The sequence below is a fragment of the Ovis aries genome, chromosome 20, assembly GCF_016772045.2.
Source record: "Ovis aries strain OAR_USU_Benz2616 breed Rambouillet chromosome 20, ARS-UI_Ramb_v3.0, whole genome shotgun sequence".
NCBI lineage: Eukaryota > Metazoa > Chordata > Mammalia > Artiodactyla > Bovidae > Ovis > Ovis aries.
In genome coordinates, this window is record NC_056073.1 from 49393815 (window position 1) to 49411763 (window position 17949).

A 17949-nucleotide genomic window follows, 5' to 3' on the forward strand; every position below is an offset into this window, starting at 1 on the left:
AAAGCGCGCTCAAAAACGTCAGGCCCTCTGCCTGTCCTCAGTGGGGAATGAGAGTGGACACATGGTCACAATAGTGGTTATGAAAATGTTGCTCTTTTATGAAGGGAAAGATTGACTATGGAAAATAAAATGGAGGACAAATTGCAAATCATCCCAAATCATTAAAACTATTAACTCTGAGCAATTGAGATTTCTCTTAATTAAAAAGAAAAACAGCCTGCTCAAGGAGGACCATGTTGAGCTGCCTTCTCAAGAAATCCAGCTCGAGGCCTAATACTGATGTCCTTCCTCCACCTGTGCATGGCGGCTCAATTGCTGAGTCATGTCCGGCTCTTTGCGACCCTTTGGACTGGAACCTGCCAGGCTCCTCTGTCCATGGAGTTTTCCAGATAGGAATGCTGGAGTGGGTTGCCATTTCCTCCTCTAGGGGATCTTCCTGACCCAGGGGTCGAACTCACGTCTCCTGTGTCCCCTGCATTGCAGGCAGATTCTTTACCAGCTGAGCCATCAGGGAGACTCTGGCATCCCCGGAGGCTGCTCTAAACACAGAGAAATGTAGGTTTTCAGGAGCCGCCCGCAGCTCAGATGGAGATGGGTGCTGAGAGCATGCGTGTTTCGTGGTCCCCGCGGTGGCAAAAGAGCTCTTCCATTGAGATGCGGGGGTGTTGTAAGGACACCTTCTCAGCCTGCCTGGCGGTGTCACCCCCACCCCACACGACCGACAGCTCCTAACCTGTCACGGGAAACGGAAAGACCATGTTTGTAACCAAAATGAGGGCAGGCAGGCTCTGGGTGAGGCCCTTCACTTGTACCGTCAGCCCTCAGAATCCGAAGGGATTCCCACGTGTGCCGCAGCGGCCTTGGCAGATGGGCCGTGTGTGTGCCGAGTAGCCGGCCCCTGGGTCCCCAGTCTCCTCTGCCCTGGTGACCCGTCCTCCCCACACCTGCCCATGCAGCTGCTGTCTGATGCTTGGGGAGGTGACGCTAGGGCTTCAGCCACAGAAGTCTGTCGACATCCTGGCGTCAGCAGTAAGGTCTGGTGAGACCGAAGCCTGCCTCGGCATCACACTGTACAAAGCTATTTGATTAAAAAAAAAAAAAAGGCAAAAGTTCACATTCATTCATTTGACAGCTATCTATCTGGTGACCCCTCCACTGTGTGCAAATCCTTGAAAAGCAGAGATAAAATAAACCTGGAGCCCGTCCCAGAAAAATGACGAGTGATGGGAACTTAGATACTAGAAATGAAAACACACCGAGAAGAAGCAGATGACCCTTTCTGTTACTCAGCCTCGCCCCACCTGGTCTTGGGCCACTCACCCCGACGGGGTGTCTGTGTGTCCAGGCGGCCTTAGTCTCGTCCAGACCCCGCTGCATGACTGTGGGCTGGGGAGAGGCGCCCCCAACCCCGCTGTCATTCTTTAAAGAACAGGAGTGTCCACTGGCTTCTGTTTTGGACTTCAGGTTTTGTTTTATAAAACACACGTATGTACACACGCTCACCACTTCTCTGAATAGCAGCCGAATCTGTTAACCTGCTCCATTTGGGGAAAAAGAGGAAAAAAGCCGGGTTCACTGGAGTCTGCGGATCACAGAGCCGGGCTAACGGGGCTGCTCTCACCACTAGAGCAAAAATCGAAGGGTCACCCATGCTGTTCCCACAGAGGAGGCCTTTAGCTCTCCAGGAGCGCCTGGAGCCCAGCAGCCTCCAGCTTCCTTCAAGGCTGGGAAACATCTCTGAATACAATTACCTGCGCTCTGCTGAGCAGGGAAAGGTCATAGATGGACGGACTGTGAATTCAACATCAACATCTTTTTAATGATGAGGATAGAGCAGACCGTACCTCAGGGAACAGGAGAAGCCTGCAGATTTCAGCATCGGGATATTGTCGCTGTTGTTCTGTGGTTAAGTCGTGTCCAACTCTGTGCGACCCCATGGATTGCAGCCCATCAGGCTCCTCTGTCCAAGGGATTCTCCAGGCAGGAAAGCTGGAGTGGGTTGCCATTCCCTTCTCCAGGGGGCCTTCCCGACCCAGGGGTCAGAGCCGCGTCTTCTGCGCTGGCAGGAGGACTCTCCACCATTGAGGCACCGGGGAAGCCCACCATGGGTATTAGAGCCCACAGAAATACAGTAGTTAGAGCATAATAAGAGGAGATGGTGACTGCAGCCAGGAAATTAAAAGGCGCTTACTCCTTGGAAGGAAAGTTATGACCAGCATAGACAGCATATTCAAAAGCAGAGACATTACTTTGCCAACAAAGGTCCGTCTAGTCAAGGCTATGGTTTTTCCTGTGGTCATGTATGGATGTGAGAGTAGGACTGTGAAGAAAGCTGAGCACCGAAGAATTGATGCTTTTGAACTGCAGTGTTGGAGAAGACTCTTGAGAGTCCCTTGGACTGCAAGGAGATCCAACCAGTCTATCCTAAAGGAGATCAGTCCTGGATGTTCTTTGGAAGGGCTGATGCTAAAGCTGAAACTCCAGTACTTTGGCGACCTCCTGGGAAGAGTTGACTCATTGGAAAAGACTCTGATGCTGGGAGGGATTGGGGGCAGAAGGAGAAGGGGACGACCGAGGATGAGATGGCTGGATGGCATCACTGACTCGATGGACATGAGTCTGAGTGAACTCTGGGAGTTGGTGATGGACAGGGAGGTCTGGTGTGCTGTGATTCATGGGATCGCAAAGAGTCAGACACGACTGAGTGACTGAACTGAGCTGAAGAGGAGATGAGCTTTCTCAAGACCCAAGAAAAGGAGATGGGTTTAGAAATTTGCATGCGTCTTCTTCTCTGAGCCAGTCAACACTGATGGAGGGGTTTGTGCAGGAGAACAGGCTCTGGACATACCAGCGGCGATGGAGATGCAGACTCTGGAGTCCTGCTGAAGCGTGGGGATCCCGACTCCACTCCTTACCAACTGAGTGACATTCAAAATTATGTGCTTTCTCCGTGACCCACATTCCCCTGTAAAGTGGGCATATCAGTCATGTTATACAATGGTAGTGTTAGGAGAAGCAAATGATGCCGTTTCTGGCAAGCACAGTACTGAGTTTTATCAAGCATGATGGAAGCAGAGTCCTCCCCATTCTCCCAGGTCCTTCCCCTCGCCTGGGTTATGTTTCCGAAGACAGCCACGCCACGTCTCCCCTCCTAAATGCTCTTTTGCACTCTGACTACAGTGCTGATTATTGCAGAGAACCAAGTCGCCCTTTCTAAGCATTGTTTAGAAAAGCTACTCTCACTCCAACTTGGGATGCCAGGAAAACACCTTGGGATGCCGAGGTGCAGCCTCGGCAATAAATCAAGGACTCCCCCCACCCGTTGCCCTCCAAAAACCTGAGTGGAGGTGAAAGGGGGAGGGGGCGACCAGGTGTCCTAGGAGTTGCCGAGAGGGGAGCGGGTTTGCAGCCTTGTACAGCTGTTCCCAGGCAGTAAGAATCTGTCCCAGGTGCCTCCAGAGGATTTGGGGAAGTCAGCTGAAGTAAGCATGGCGACAAAACGTAGGGTGGAAAAGCCACGGCAGGGAAAATTCCTGTGCACGTAGCTTAGAGACGGGGTCTGACAGTCCAGGAGGACCGTGTCCTGAGCGACACAGCTCATCTCCAACAGCGTCCGCAGAGCATCCCAGGAAGTGATGACTGCAGGTGTGAAAGGTGAAAGCACCTTACTCTGTATTAGCAATGCCAGCCTGGCCCTGGGTGCTCCCTAGGCAAGCCGGTGCCTTGACTTGATCACCCTGCCTGCCTGCCTGGGCACAACCCCACCTTGACCATGCTAACCTCCACCCGAGACGCAGTGGAACCGCTGAGCTGGCTCTGCTTGGAATGATGGTGCCTATTATCTAATTAGAAACACATTCTTATAAACGTTAGCTTCTGAAGGCCATGTGTCACCAGCGGAATCTGCACTGAGGTTTTCAGCGGCCACTCCTAACTCAAGAGCCATGGATTGGAAGAGCCGTGTAGTTGCCAAGAGCAACCAGGTGAGGCCGGGAGAGGGGCCGGCTGCAGCGCTCGGCCACAGAGAGCAGCTCAGCATTAAGTGCTTTAAAAGAAACTGCAGATGGGGCTTCCCTGGTGGTGCAGTGGTTAAGAATCCGCCTACTGATGCAGGAGATGTGGGTTCGATCTCTGGTCCAGGAAGACCCCACATGCTGCTGGGCCACTAAGCCTGTGGGCCACAGCTACTGAGCCCGAGATCTAGAGCCCGGAAGCTGGACGACCCAGCCCAGAGCCACAGCTGCTGAAGCCTGTGAGCCCTGGAGCCCGTGCTTCGCAACTCGAGACGCCACCACGCTGAGCGGCTCGCTCGCGACGGCCCGAGGGTAGCCCCGGCTCCCCACAACTACAGAAAAAGCCTCGCAGCAACGAAGACCCAGCACAAAAACCAACAAGTAAGTAAAAATTTAAAAAAAGAATGATTAGATACCGCATTTACAAAAAGCAGCTGCAGAGAGAGAAAATACGCAGTGAGCAAGGCGACTATTCAAAATACAGGGTGATTGACAGCAAAGACTCTCGTTTCCTGCTGAGTCATTCACACCCAACCCCGAACATGATGCCCCATGCTCACAGGCCAGTGAGGAGGGTCTGGATTACTCACAGGACTTCTCTCTCTTCACCTGGGCTTTCCATCCAGAAGATGCATGCTGGGACAGCTCTGATCCGAACATCAGCTCTGTCCCAGGCCCGGTCACTCCCTCCTCGTGAGATGGAGAGAAAACCAGCCCTTGCATGAACCGAGGCTGTAAGCCAGCCCGAGTCCTGAGCAAGCTGCCTGCAGGAGGAAGCCCGCATCTCCCGAGTCAAAGAGTGCTCCACCACAGGTCTACCACGGGCCAGTCTCCATCTGGATGAACAAGTACCTACTGAATGGAACAAAAGCCTTATCATCAGTTTGAAGCAGCTGCACTTGGTTTGAAAGTGAAGTCGCTCAGTCATGTCCGACTCTTTGTGATCCCATGGACTGTAGTCTAAGAGGCTTCTCTGTCCATGGGATTTTCCAGGCAAGAGTACTGGAGTGGGTTGCCATTTCCTTCTCCAGGGGATCTTCCTGACCCAGGGATCAAACCCAGGTCTCCTGCACTGCAGGCAGACGCTTTACCCTCTGAGCCACCAGGGAAGCCTGAGTAGATGCTTTTCTTAGACGACTAAGCACGGCCTTAGTCTCTCAGTAGGGTCTGTCCGTGGGAGTTCCTGGCAAGAACACTGGAGCGGGTTGCCATTTCCTCCTCCAGGGAATCTTCCCAACCTCGGAATTGAACCCAAGTCTCCTTGTCTCTTGCATTTCAGGCGGACATTTTACCCACTGAGGCATCAGGGAAGCCAGCACGGCCAGAGGGTTCATTAAAACATACTTCCTGGATAAAGAGCGGCACACGCTCCCAAACCCTCTTCTTCCCAATCGTAAAACATTGAAACAAATGTGACTGCACCTCTTCACCATTGCATGTAATGTTCACAATTAACGAGCCTTAAACTATTTTTAAAGGAATGAATAAGAGAAGGAGAAATCTGAAGAAAATCCCAGAGTACTTAACAATAACCAGGTGATAAGAAAGGGGAAAGGGAAGCGAATGGATATGCAAATTCTTGGCACTGGGAAGGCTGGCGGTTATGAACAATGTCCAATTCTTCACTTTGATAGAACAGTGCAGGATGAAATATGTTTGTAATAATTTCAGAGTAACCACTATTGGGATAACATTTAGATGCAATTTTTCATACTCCTGGAGGAGAAAAGAAGACATAGAATGATCAAACAACGAAGAAGCAGGAAAGGCGAAAGAAAGGAAGTGACAAGAAGTCACAGTGAACACAGAGCATAAAATCAGGCAGCAGGAGAAAGGCCGAACGTATCGTTAATCACAGTGCAGAGCGTGCGTGGATGGAATGACTCCCCTTGCTACGTCTCACATTTGAGAAGAAAGGAATAGATTCAGTGAAAGAGCAAAAAATCAGCCAGATGCTACTTTTAAGGTACATTCCTGCAACTAATGATAGAGGGGAAAGGTAGAAATGAAGACTCGAGCAGGAGGAGCTGCGCCGGTGGTCCAGTGGTTAGGACTTCGCCCTCCGGCACAGGGGGTGCAGATCTGATCCTGGTCGGGGAGCCAAGATCCCACCTGCTTCTCCATCAGCAAACAAACAGGACTGAGTGGCAGTCTTCCAAGAAAATGCCAACCACGCCAGTCGGCCGAAGTCCTTTAAAGTCAAGATATCAAATAAGGCTCAGAGGAATGTTACTGGAGAAAGATATCATCACCAAGCAAACTGCAGCAATCATCAACATTTCCACACAGACTACATTGTGTGGAATTACTTGAAGCAAAAAAAAAAAAAAAAAAGGAATTCAAGGTCATTTTCACAAGTTCACAATGAGCCCTAAAAATTTATATTTTTAAATGTAACAAATCCAGTAGAAAAAGAATATGATTAGAGTAGTCCAATTACACGATAGGCTTTATTTAACACATATACTATTATTGTATAACACAAAATCTTTCTAAAGTGTCCACGGACTGTTTGCAGAAACTACTAGCGGGTCTCCTGTGACCTACTGGTCAGGACTCCAGGCTGCCGCTGGGGTGGCCTGAGTTCAGTGGCTGGTTGGGGCGCTGAGGGTGACGGGGCAAGAGAAGAAGAGAGATTATAAACTGCGCCATAAAGCGAATCCTGGCAGACTCATATTCTGTCCCCTTTTCCAAAATCCGTGCTGACGTCCTAGCACTCAGGATCTCAGAATGTCACTGTGATGGGACACAGAACCTTTAAGAGTTCAAGTTCAATGAGTCGGTCAGGGTGGTTTTTAACCCGTTCTGACTGCTGTCCTTAGAAGAGGAGGTTCGGACCCCAGAAGAGGCTCCAGAGGGACGGGCGTCGGAGGACACAGAGGCCTCGGAGAAACCCGCCCTGTGGCACCTCGACCTTGGACGTCCGGCGCCACGGCAGCATCTAGGGCGGCGTGAGCCTCTCCCCACACCCACGGGGCTGATGGAAGGTGCGTGTGGTTCACACAACTCTGCCCCCACAGAGAGCCACCCCCGGCCCAGGACCCAGGCGGATGCGCAGAAGTGAGGCCTGACGACAGAGGAAAGCGGTGTGTGTGGAGCTCACAGAGCCGGCCTCTGCTCACTGCGCTCACGGGCCATTTCAGGGGCTTCCCGCGGACAGTTTCTCTGCGTGCACTTTCAGCCCGACCGGCTGCTTCGGAGCCTAATCTCCACCTCAGCCGCCACTCGACAGGTGGCCAGGGCCTCAAGCTTGGAGCGGACAGACAGATGCACACAAAGGTCCCCCAGAAACAGAAATACACGTCAACACGTGTGTGCACGCGTGGGCATTGTCGGTGCTCCCAGCCCCACAGTGCGGGCCTCCTACCCAGCGGTTCCTCCCCTCCCCCACCCCCAAATTTACAGCCAACAGCTGAAGAAGCAAGGAAAAACTGCCATCGCTAACTGAGTAAGGGGCTTGGTCCTCCTGCTGGCAGCCCTACCGGAGAGCCCACTGGACGGGGTCCACCTCGGGGATGCACAGCGCTGACCCCTGAGGACCACCTGCAAGCTGTCGCCCCCTCCCCAGGATGCTCACTGACTGCAGGAGTGGAGACAAGGAGGGGAGGGGATGAGCGAGGGACCGGGGCCCAGGAGGGAAGCGAGGGCAGTGCAGGACCTGCAGACCCTGCCTACAGGGCAGGACGGCTCAGCCAGAAGCCTGGCCTGCGAGAGGCTCTTCCGATGTTTCTCTTCCCCCCGGGGTTCTCTCCCTGGCACAGAAGAGGCACTTCTGCTACCCCACCCACGAGGGCCGTGCCTTGAGCTCAGTGGTGAGACGGGTCTGATGTAGGAGGGGAGGGGCACAGGGGGAGAGTGGACCCCAGGGGTCAGAGGACAGGTCTCACTTCTCTTTCTCCATTGTGGCTTCGGCCCAGAGAGGAACGAGGCCTCGGGTCCAGGCAGGAGCCCAGAGCACGGCGGGCTGTGGTTCCTGCTGCCCTCTCGGACTCCGGAAAGCACTCAGGGCCTAGCTGCTACTGCCAACCCCGGGGAGGCCACATCCGCCCGTGGTACAACCGGGCACGGCAGAGGTGGCCCTGGGTGGTCCAGTGTCAAAGGTCCATGGGCACTGCAAGGCCAGACTCCCCCAGGCCAGCCACAGGCTGGTCACAGCTGCGCACGATGACCCCACTGCAGAGCCCAGCTGCATGGCTAAGAGCTCCGGGTGCAGAGAAGGCTCTGGGTCTGCAGACCCGGGTGCGGGCGAGGCTCCTCTGCCAGGTGGGCACCAGCAGGAGACCAGACGCGCCCGACCCCATGACAGTATCCCCTGAGGGCAGCCACAGGCGGGGTGTGGGACGGCCCTCAGCAGACGACATGGTCCGGGGGTGCCAGGTCAACGCCAGCATCTCTGGTGCCCCTACTTTCCACCCATTAGACAGGAGGAGAGGCAGGAAGGGGGCGGGGAGGCAGCCAGTGTCTGGGCGTGTTTGCCCAGAAAAAGAGAATTATCCCAAGAAATTGTTTACATTTTCAGGTCAAAATCTGAATCACAGTGGACATGAATTTACACTTTTTAATTAAAAATACAGCATAATTAAAAATGCTTCCCCTGATAACCAGTGGGCAGGGCTCAGAAGGAAGACTGAATTAGATGTAGATAAAGCCAAGACCCTAATTTTCTCAGCACCGCTGAGTTGCAGGATGACGCCAAGTCCAGTAAGATGCCCAGGCCTTTCCCTCCCGTAAGCAGGCCAGGTCCCAGGGGACAAAGGCCCGAGGGCGTGTGGGCTGAGGGCTATTTTCCTTCCTAATTTGAATACCTAATTCTTTTAAAAAAAGTTTTATTTTATATTGAAGATAGATGGTTAGACAGCATCACCAACTTAACGGACATGAATTTGAGCAAACTCCTCGGAGACAGTGAGGGAGGGGGGAGCCTGGCGGCTGTAGTCCACTACAGCCACAGAGAGTGGGCCACAGAGAGTCGGACACGACTTGGCAACTGAAGGACAACATATCCGATTAATGCTGTGATATTTTCAGGTGAGCAGTGAAAGAGCTCAAACATGTGTGTGCATATATCCAGTCTCCCCCAGATTCCCTTCCCATCTAGGCTGCCATATAGCATTGAGCAGAGTTCCAGGTGCTGTGCATGGTTACTCATTGAGAATGTAGCAGTTGTACACCATCTACTCTTAAAACAACTGTTCAGATCCGGAGAGCCGTAAAAAGAACTCCTGATGAAGGCTTGGACAGGCGGGTTCACATGTTTCCCTAGTTCCACACTTCCTGAGGACTCATCAGTGTGCCCTTCCACCGGCCTGTGATCACCAACCAAGGTCCAGTTTCCAGCTTTTTTCTCATTGATCAGTTAGACGAGAGACTGAAATTTCCGTTTTCCTTTCTTTATTTTTAAACTTTAATGTCTCCTTACTTTGAAAGTTTAAAAGTTTCTTTGAAAGTTCCTTTTGCACAAGAAACTTCAGTTTTCCACGGCATTTCCTGACATCTATCAGCCGTCTTCACTGGCAGCTGGTAACCGCGAAGAAAGTAAGGGAGTATTCCTGGCGGGAGGAGAAGGGGACGACAGAGGATGAGATGGCTGGATGGTATCATCGACTCAATGGACACGAGTCTGAGTGAGCTCCAGGAGTTGGTGATGGACAGGGAGGCCTGGCGTGCTGCAGTCCGTGGGGTCGCAAAGAGTCGGACACAACTGAGAGACTAAACTGAGCTGATTCCTGTGATGGCTCTTCCCATTTTTTTGCCCCTGGCAATTGTTTATGGGGGAGAAAGCTTATTTAAAAGATATGTGGGGTAAAGGAAGAAAATGAACAAGCGGGCCTCCCAGGCTCCCTGCCGCCCCACCTCCTGTCCCGGGTTTGGGCTGTGAGCCTGTGCCCTGCCCACTCTGGGGCTCCCTGGGAATCATGCAAGTCCCAGTGAAGAGGCGTCATGCCCCATCCTGACCTTGGGCTCCTGAGGCCACCTGCTGAGAGGAAGGGAGACTGGCTCCTGCGGGACCTCGCCTTCTGTGCCCTCGCAGTCCTGAGTGCCCATGCCCTGCCAGCGCCAGCCTTGTCACATCCTCGGTGCTGCCCCAGGGCTGGGGCCCTTGGTGCCCCTCAGGCGGGGTCCTGAGGACCCTCTGGAATGGGGGGCTTCCCACGCTTGTCTGGAACCTCATGGACACCTCTGAGGACCATGGCATCCCCTGGCCGTTTCAGGCGGGGCTTTGGGATGAGTCCCCCTGTGTCTGAATGCCCCGCTGATTCATTCATTCACTCACCGAGCACTCTGAACCTTCATTCATTCAGCACAGATTCACGGAATCCCCAAGGCTCCCCTGATGGCTCAGCAGGTAAAGAATCTGCCTGCCAGTACAAGAAACGCAGGTTCAACCCCTGGGTCGGGAAGATCCTCTGGATGGGGAAGTAGCAACCCGCTCCAGGATTCTTGCCTGGGAAACCCGCGGACAGAGGAGCCTGGCGGGCCACAGTCCACGGGGCTGCAGAGCGTCAGACACGACTGAGCACACACACACACACACACACACACACACACACACACACACACACACACGCCACACACCAAGGCACCCCTCTGGGTATTGTTCTCTGCTTTCCCTAGATACTGCTCCAACGCCAAGGGTTAGACGTTAGGAAGAAGATAGGACGTAGAAAAATACAAAACAACACATTTCTCGAAGAGACCAGAGAAGGTTTGTACTGTAAAAACCTGTATACACCCTGTAGAGAGAATACACATTCTTCCTGCTCCCGCCTTTGAAAAAGGACTGCAAAGGCGTGAGGACCAAGACTCCCGGTTAGGATGAGGTCGTCCAGGCCAGCCCCGTGGTCCAGGCAGTGAGGAGTAAGCTCCCAGTGGCGGTGGTGGGGGGACGTGGGCGCTCTGGAGCCCTGGGGCACCCAGAGTGGGCATCTCCAGCACAGCCCCAGGTCTGACGCATGTCAGCCTCCACGGTGATAAGGGGCGCTCCGCGCTCAGGAGCCTGCCTCTTTACAACAGCTGTAAAAACCTCACTTTGAAAATAAAGAAAAGGTGATTGTCACGACCCCTGAGCTCTAGTCTGGATCTGGTGCTGACACCTCAACCAGCTCCCCTGACGCTAGCGTGCTCCCCATCTCGGAGCAGGGGTGATGGTAACAGCAGCCTGCTGTGCGGGATCCCCCTGCGTGCTAGTCCCAGCTTTCCGTTAGACAGGAGGAGCCCGAGGCACAGAGAGGTGCGTCATCTTGCCGATGGTCCCATGGCTGGGCCAGGCTTCTAACCCAGACGGATTGTGTGCCTCTAAGAAAGAAAAAGGGGCACTCAGTTGCCAGCTTCGGGCCCCTCTAAGATGCTCAGGGCCCCAGTGACCTGTGAGGTTGGGTTAATGGTAGAATAAAGGCGCTACTCTGCAAGCCTGAGCAAAGACTGCAGAGCAGTTCCTGAACGCACTTCCCAGATTTGCCCGGAGGGGCCGATTGTGCTGCAGTCATGGGGACCCTGGTGGCTGCCAGTAAGACGTGCACCTTACGAAGAGGGCGGACAGGGCACAATGAGTGTTAACGCACCTCCCGTAAGCCAGCTGCCTCCATAAGGCCTCCCGCAACGAGGAGGGTTCAGAGCAGTTGGTACAAAGCCTAGTTACTCCGAACTGAAACAAAATGAAGACTGTAAATTTTAGATCACCAAGTATGCTGACTGCTGGTAGAATTGGGGCCTGCCAGGGCAGAAGGTCATAAACCCACCAAGTTCATGGCCACGGAGAGGAACGCAGGGCCGAGAGGGCTGTCTGTGGGGCCTCTGCCAGCCTCCTGTCCCTGCAAACATTGGAGATGAAATGAGTTGACTCTCGATGCTCCTAGCCTGTGGCCGCTCCAGAGCCAGGCTGATATTCAGGTCATGCTGTGGGAAGAACTGATTCCCAGGCTTCAGAGTCTAACCTTTCTCAACCGAATCCCTCGAAGACAGAGGCCCCAGTGGGTCGCCGCCAGGAAGTGCCCACCGCTAAAGAAAGCAGCCTTGACTGAGGTCACACCACGTCCTGGGGCAGCTGTGTGCCACAGCTGGTCTCGCCAACAGCTCCTGAGGGCCGTGGGCTCCAGAGTCCCCGTGGGAACGAGGCCTCCTGCAGTAACCGATACTCCTCACCACACCCCGCCAGACTCTTCGGACTGTATCTCTCTTTGTGACCCCATGGACTGTAGCCCTCCAGGCTCCTCTGTCCATGGGATTTCCCAGGCAAGAATAGTGGAGTGGGTTGCCATTCCCTTCTCTAGGGTATCATCCTTACCCAGGGGTCAAACCCAGGTCTCCTGCCTGGCAGGCAGATTCTTTACCATCTGAGCCACCAGGGATGCTTGTCAAATCTGGCACTTTTCATAAAGAGACAAGACAGTTTTGGCAGAAGTCAGAACTTCCATCATCCCTGTGTAACTCGGCTGGTAGCCTTCCACCAGGGACAACTTGTGGACGGCCAGTGACAGAAGCAGCCCAGACAGACGCATCCTTAGAGGACAGCGACCCTGGGACTCAGATATGCTTGCAAGACAAACCACCGTGGTGTTAAGACTTTACAGCAGCCATCCTTCAGTGAATTTCCCTGGCAAAAAAAAAAAAAAATCTCCATTTAGAAGTGCCTTTGAAATTTACTTGGAATATTGGCAGTGCTATGAAACCATCATCCTTTAAATACGAATTCATTCACTGATCCAGGTCAGTTCTACAAGTGTGGACTACACACCTCGCACGTTCGGGAAGGAACGGCCTCGGGGGTGGTGGGGGGGAGGAGGGGGTGGCGCAGGAGTGGGGGGCGGAGCCAGAGAGACACCTCTGCAGCAGCTACACCTGGTAGACCAGTGGGGACGAGGCCGGTGGGTGTGGCAGGTGGGCGTGGCCGGTGGGCGTGGCCGGTGGAGGGCGTGGCCAGGAAAAGAGGGAGGAGAGGGCTGGAGTTAAAAGCCATAAAGCTGTTTCCTTAGAAAACGCCATATTAAAATGAGAGACATTCAAACCACATTGTCAAACAGCCCATTTCCTGCCTGAGGGGTCCTGCTCCCCTGGCTTTGGGTGGGTGCACACCATCTTCCATGGGTCGGGAAGATCCCCCGGAGGAGGAAATAGCAACCTACTCCAGGATCCTTGCCTGGGGAATCCCATGGGCAGAGGAGCCTGGAGGGCTACAGTCCACAGGGTCACAGAGAGTCAGACACGACTGAGCGCACGCCTGAGCACGGAACGCCACAGACAGGCCGTGCAGCCCACAGGGGAACGTGACGGCCCGAGGCCCTTCCCGTCCCGGGAGGGCCGCCTGCTGCCGGCTGTTGCAACACGCAGTCGCTGGGTGGACGTTGGCCAAGTTTGTGCCTCGTTTTCCCCACGGACGGCCCAAAGAGGAGGAGAACCCGCTTTCTGCTGTGTCATCAGGCCACGTAAGGGTACCATGGAAGGATGTCAGGTGGGGGCTATGGGCTCAGAGGTTTGCTGTGGTGAATAAATCACAGCGAGTATCTACGCCCTGAGGGATGATGGCTGAGCTCCCAGCACTCACCCAATCGCTTTTTTAAAAAATTCCTCCCAGTGAAGGTCATATTTATTTATTTATTTAAGTTAATCTGTTTCTTTTATGTTTTTAAAAATATTGCTGCTAGAAGATTTAAAAGTACAGTTATGGCTGGTTATTTTTATTGGACAGTGCTGGCCTAGATGATCCCGGTTTTTTAAAAACTTTATTTTGTATTGGGATATACCAGAGTCGGGCATGACTGAGCACGCAAGCATTGCACGCACAGGCGATTAACAACGTTGTGACGGTTTCAGGTAAACAGTGAAGGGACTCAGCCATACATATACTTGTATCCACTTTCCCCCAAACTCCCTCCCAGACAGGCTGCCCCGAAATATTGAACAGAGTTCCCAGTGCTGTACTGTAGATCAAAGGTCATATTTAGTATGAGCAAAAGGTAGAACTCATAGCGAAATGGGGACACATGAAGACAACTTCGCTGATCGCTGAAGAAGGCTTTCTTCTGTCTCCTTGCTCTTCTTTGGAACTCTGCATTCAGATGCTTATATCTTTCCTTTTCTCCTTTGCTTTTCGCTTCTCTTCTTTTCACAGCTATTCGTAAGGTCTCCCCAGACAGCCATTTTGCTTTTCTGCATTTCTTTTCCGTGGGGATGGTCTTGATCCCTGTCTCCTATACAGTGTCACGAACCTCATTCCATAGTTCATCAGGCACTCTATCTATCAGATCTAGGCCCTTAAATCTATTTCTGACTTCCACTGTATAATCATAAGGGATCAGCCCTGGGATTTCTTTGGAAGAAATGATGCTGAGGCTGAAACTCCAGTACTTTGGCCACCTCATGCAAAGAGTTGACTCATTGGAAAAGACTCTGATGCTGGGGGGGATTGGGGGCAGGAGGAGAAGGGGATGACAGAGGATGAGATGGCTGGATGGCATCACTGACTCGGTGGACGTGAGTCTGAGTGAACTCTGGAAGTTGGTGATGGACAGGGAGGCCTGGTGTGCTGCGATTCATGGGGTTGCAAAGAGTCGGACACGACTGAGCGACTGAACTGAACTGAACTGAAGACAGCTTCATCAGCATAAACAAAACAGTTTACACAAGTAGAATAACCCAGTGGCCTCAGAGCCTGCTATAGACATGGCCCAGGCAGCGTGGCAGGCCCTGATGACCAGGGGCACTCAAGGAGGCCGAGCAAGCGGGCTGGCCCAGCTCTGTCTCACAAAGGCTGCTGCACGTGGCAAGACCTATAATCTCCTAACTCCGCTCGCTCTGGCCACCAGGGGCGAACGCCGCTCCCCTGCCCTCTCCCTGGAGGCAGGCAAGCTGAGACTTTCTGAGTTCCAGTCTTGTTGATCCGTGCAATATTTACATAAGAAAGGAGCAGACTGACTCTGAGTTACCATCCAGGTTAAGCATTCTGAAACTCCAGTCTTAAGTAGCTTTCGCTCACAATCACCTGTCAGCCTCACAGCTAGGTCTCCTTTCATTTCCATCTTACAGATGAGGAAACTATGGCACAGAGAGGTCAGGGGAGCTAAGAGGAGACCACACAGCATGTAAATAGCAGAAAAAGTCAAACCTGTGTCTGTTTGAGTCCAGGGTCTAAATTCTTGGCTATTATGCTGAATACTGGCTACGATGGTTCATCTGATCTGTCAACTTGACTGGGTCACAAGTCGCCCCGGTATCTGGTTAAATGTTGTGCTCAGTGTTTCTGTGAAGGTGTCTCCAGAAGAGGCTGGCATCTGAATCCATAAACTGAGTGGAGAAGGTAGTCCTCCCAGCGTGGGTGGGCCTCATGCAAACCTTTGGAGGCCTGAAGACAAAAAACGGGGTGGGAAGAGGAGGAAGGGGTGTTCTCTCTCTCTCTGCCTGACTGTTGAGCTGGGACCGGCATCGTCTCCTGTCCTGGGACTTGGCATGGGACTTGCAGCGCTTACATCTCCCGTCCTCAGGCCTTTGAGTTTACAGCACTTCTCCGTCTCCATCACCAGATGAGCTATTTTCTTCATAATAAATCACTCTACAGATGATAGAACAAAAGAAGGGAGGAAAGAGAAAGAAAGGAAGGAAGAAAGAAAAGAAAGAGGGAAGGAGGGAGGGAGGTAGAGAGAGAAAGAGGTATAGAGAAAATAGATACAGGTGTAGATTGTATGAAGATATAGACATAGATCCAGACGTTGAAGCTGAAACTCTAATACTTTGGCCACCTGATGCGAAGAGCCAGCTCATTGGAAAAGACCCTGGTGCTGGGAAAGATTGGGGGCAGGAGGAGAAGGGGACAACAGAGGATGAGATGGTTGGATGGCATCACCCACTCAATGGACATGAGTTTGAGTAAGCTCCAGGAGCTGATGATGGACAGGGAGGCCTAGCGTGCTGCAGTCCATGGGGTCGCAAGGAGTTGGACATGACTTAGCAACTGAAGAACAGCAACAACATAGACACTGACGGATGGATGCATGGATCCTACTGGTTCTGTTCCTCCAGAGAGTCCTACTACGCTGCCTCTCAAGAAAAATCCTCCTTGGCGTCCTTTTCCTCTTTGCCATGTCCCTAAAAGAAGGACGATGGGATGGAAGTCTGAGTAGCAGTGTCTTCATCCACGTAACCCATCAACATCATCACTATTATTATTGCTGTAAGGCCGACCCCAGGGGCCATGAGGGGCCGCCCCTTTCTCTCCCCCGCTGGCGGGGGAGGTCTCTAGTGGAAGGAGCCTCCCAGATCCTGGGGACCAATGACAGCACACTTCGCCAGCGAAAGCCGCCCCACCCCAGCCGCGCAGAAGGACCTGTCAGCCCGCGACGGCTCGGCCTGGCGACCTATCCGAACCCCCGTCCATCTAGCCTGACCATCCCTCGCAACGAACGTATAAACACCACCCCCAACACGGTCCGGGCGCGGACTTCCTCAACCTGCCTCGTTCGGGTCCGGTACCTGGCCAGGGAGCGCTTCGCCATTACAAAGCCTGTTAGCCACTCTTTTGGTGTCCTGGTCTTTTACCTAACAACTTTATTAGCTGCTATTATATCAAACATCAGTTTAACATAAGTTCGCTATTAAAATGAGATGGCTTTACAGAATTTTCCTTCCCAATTTTCAATAAAAATAAAAAAAATTTAAACCGGCAAAAAAATAGGATTTTCCAACAGCCACCAAGGAGGAAAGAATACAACCCGAAAAAGTACATTTAAAAACCGGAAACCAAGGGCAGGGAAAGATTCCAGGACAGAGTCCAGGGCACAGCCAGTCTTTAAGGCCCAGAAGCCATAAGGGAGGGCCCCCTTGCTGAGATGGGGGCTGTCTCTCTCCCTGACTGTGGCAACAGTTGTGAGAAAGGGTAACGGAAGGAGGGTTAGGCGAGGGCTGCTGTCAGACTGCCCGAGGGGAAGGCCCTGAATCCTGGAGCGTTTCCTGCCTGCCGCGAGGCGGAGCAGGTCTTGGTTCATGAAACAAAGTCCAGATTGCGCGACAGGTAAACCCGATCAGGTCAAGGCCTTCCCTCCGCCGGGGCCATACTCTAAGGCACCAGGAAAACAGACTTTAAGCTGCTTGCAGAGAAAAACAACCCGGTCTCAGGGACGGAAGGAGTCATGTCAAGTTACCTCTTTCATTCAGAGCAGAGTGTTTGGAAGGAGCTCCTTAAGCAGGTGTCAGATGAAAAGAAACGAGTGAGCAGCTAGGCAAGCATCCAGCACAGTGGGGGGCGGGGGAGAGGAGGGCGGGAAGGAAGCTGGGAAGCTGATGGACTGGGGCGGGAGCGGGAAGAGAGGGGGCGGGCAGGGGGAGGGCAGGGGGAGGGGGAAGGGAGGGGGCGGGCAGGGGAGGGGGAGGGCAGGGCAGGGGAGGGGCGGCGGAGAGGAGGGTGGGAAGGAAGCTGGGAAGCTGACGGACTGGGCGGGAGGGGAAGAGAGGGGGCGGGCAGGGGAGGAGACGGGGAGGACCAGACCACATCAAGAGTCCGAAGATGAGTCGAAATAACCGCTGAGAAAGGGAGCATGTGCGCCCAAAGGCACAGGTAGTGGAAAGTGAGTCTGTTTACAGATAAAGCGCAGGTCGAGCAACAACTGGGCCCGCTGTCACCAAGCAGGCTGTGGCTGATGTAACGCCGGCGCATGGCTGCACAGGTCGGCCGGGGCTGCTGTAACAAAGCACCCCAAACTGGGGGCAGCAGAGAGGGACCTCTCCCAGATCTGGAAGCTGAAGCCCACAGCCGAGGTGATGGCAGGGTGGGCTCCTTCCGGGGCCTCGCAGGGGGAACTGTCCCAGGCCCTCTCCCGGCTTCCAGGGGTCGTCAGCAGCCCGGGGTGCCCGAGGCTTTAACCGTCCCACCCGAGTCTCAGCCTCTGTGTGTCTGTGTGTCAGAGTGTCCGTCTGTAAGGACAGCAATCCCCGCCACCAGTATGGCCTC

At 53.4% G+C, this 17949-nt stretch overlaps 1 long non-coding RNA gene across 1 annotated transcript; it reads right to left on the reverse strand.

Annotated features, from left to right (window-relative positions):
• Positions 1–13584: 13584 nt before the first annotated feature.
• LOC132658323 (uncharacterized) lies at positions 13585–17239 on the reverse strand. Its single transcript, XR_009597781.1, has 2 exons — positions 17144–17239; positions 13585–16091 (listed from the first exon to the last, which is right to left on the reverse strand). It is a non-coding gene; the product is annotated as an uncharacterized LOC132658323 (long non-coding RNA).
• Positions 17240–17949: the final 710 nt, after the last annotated feature.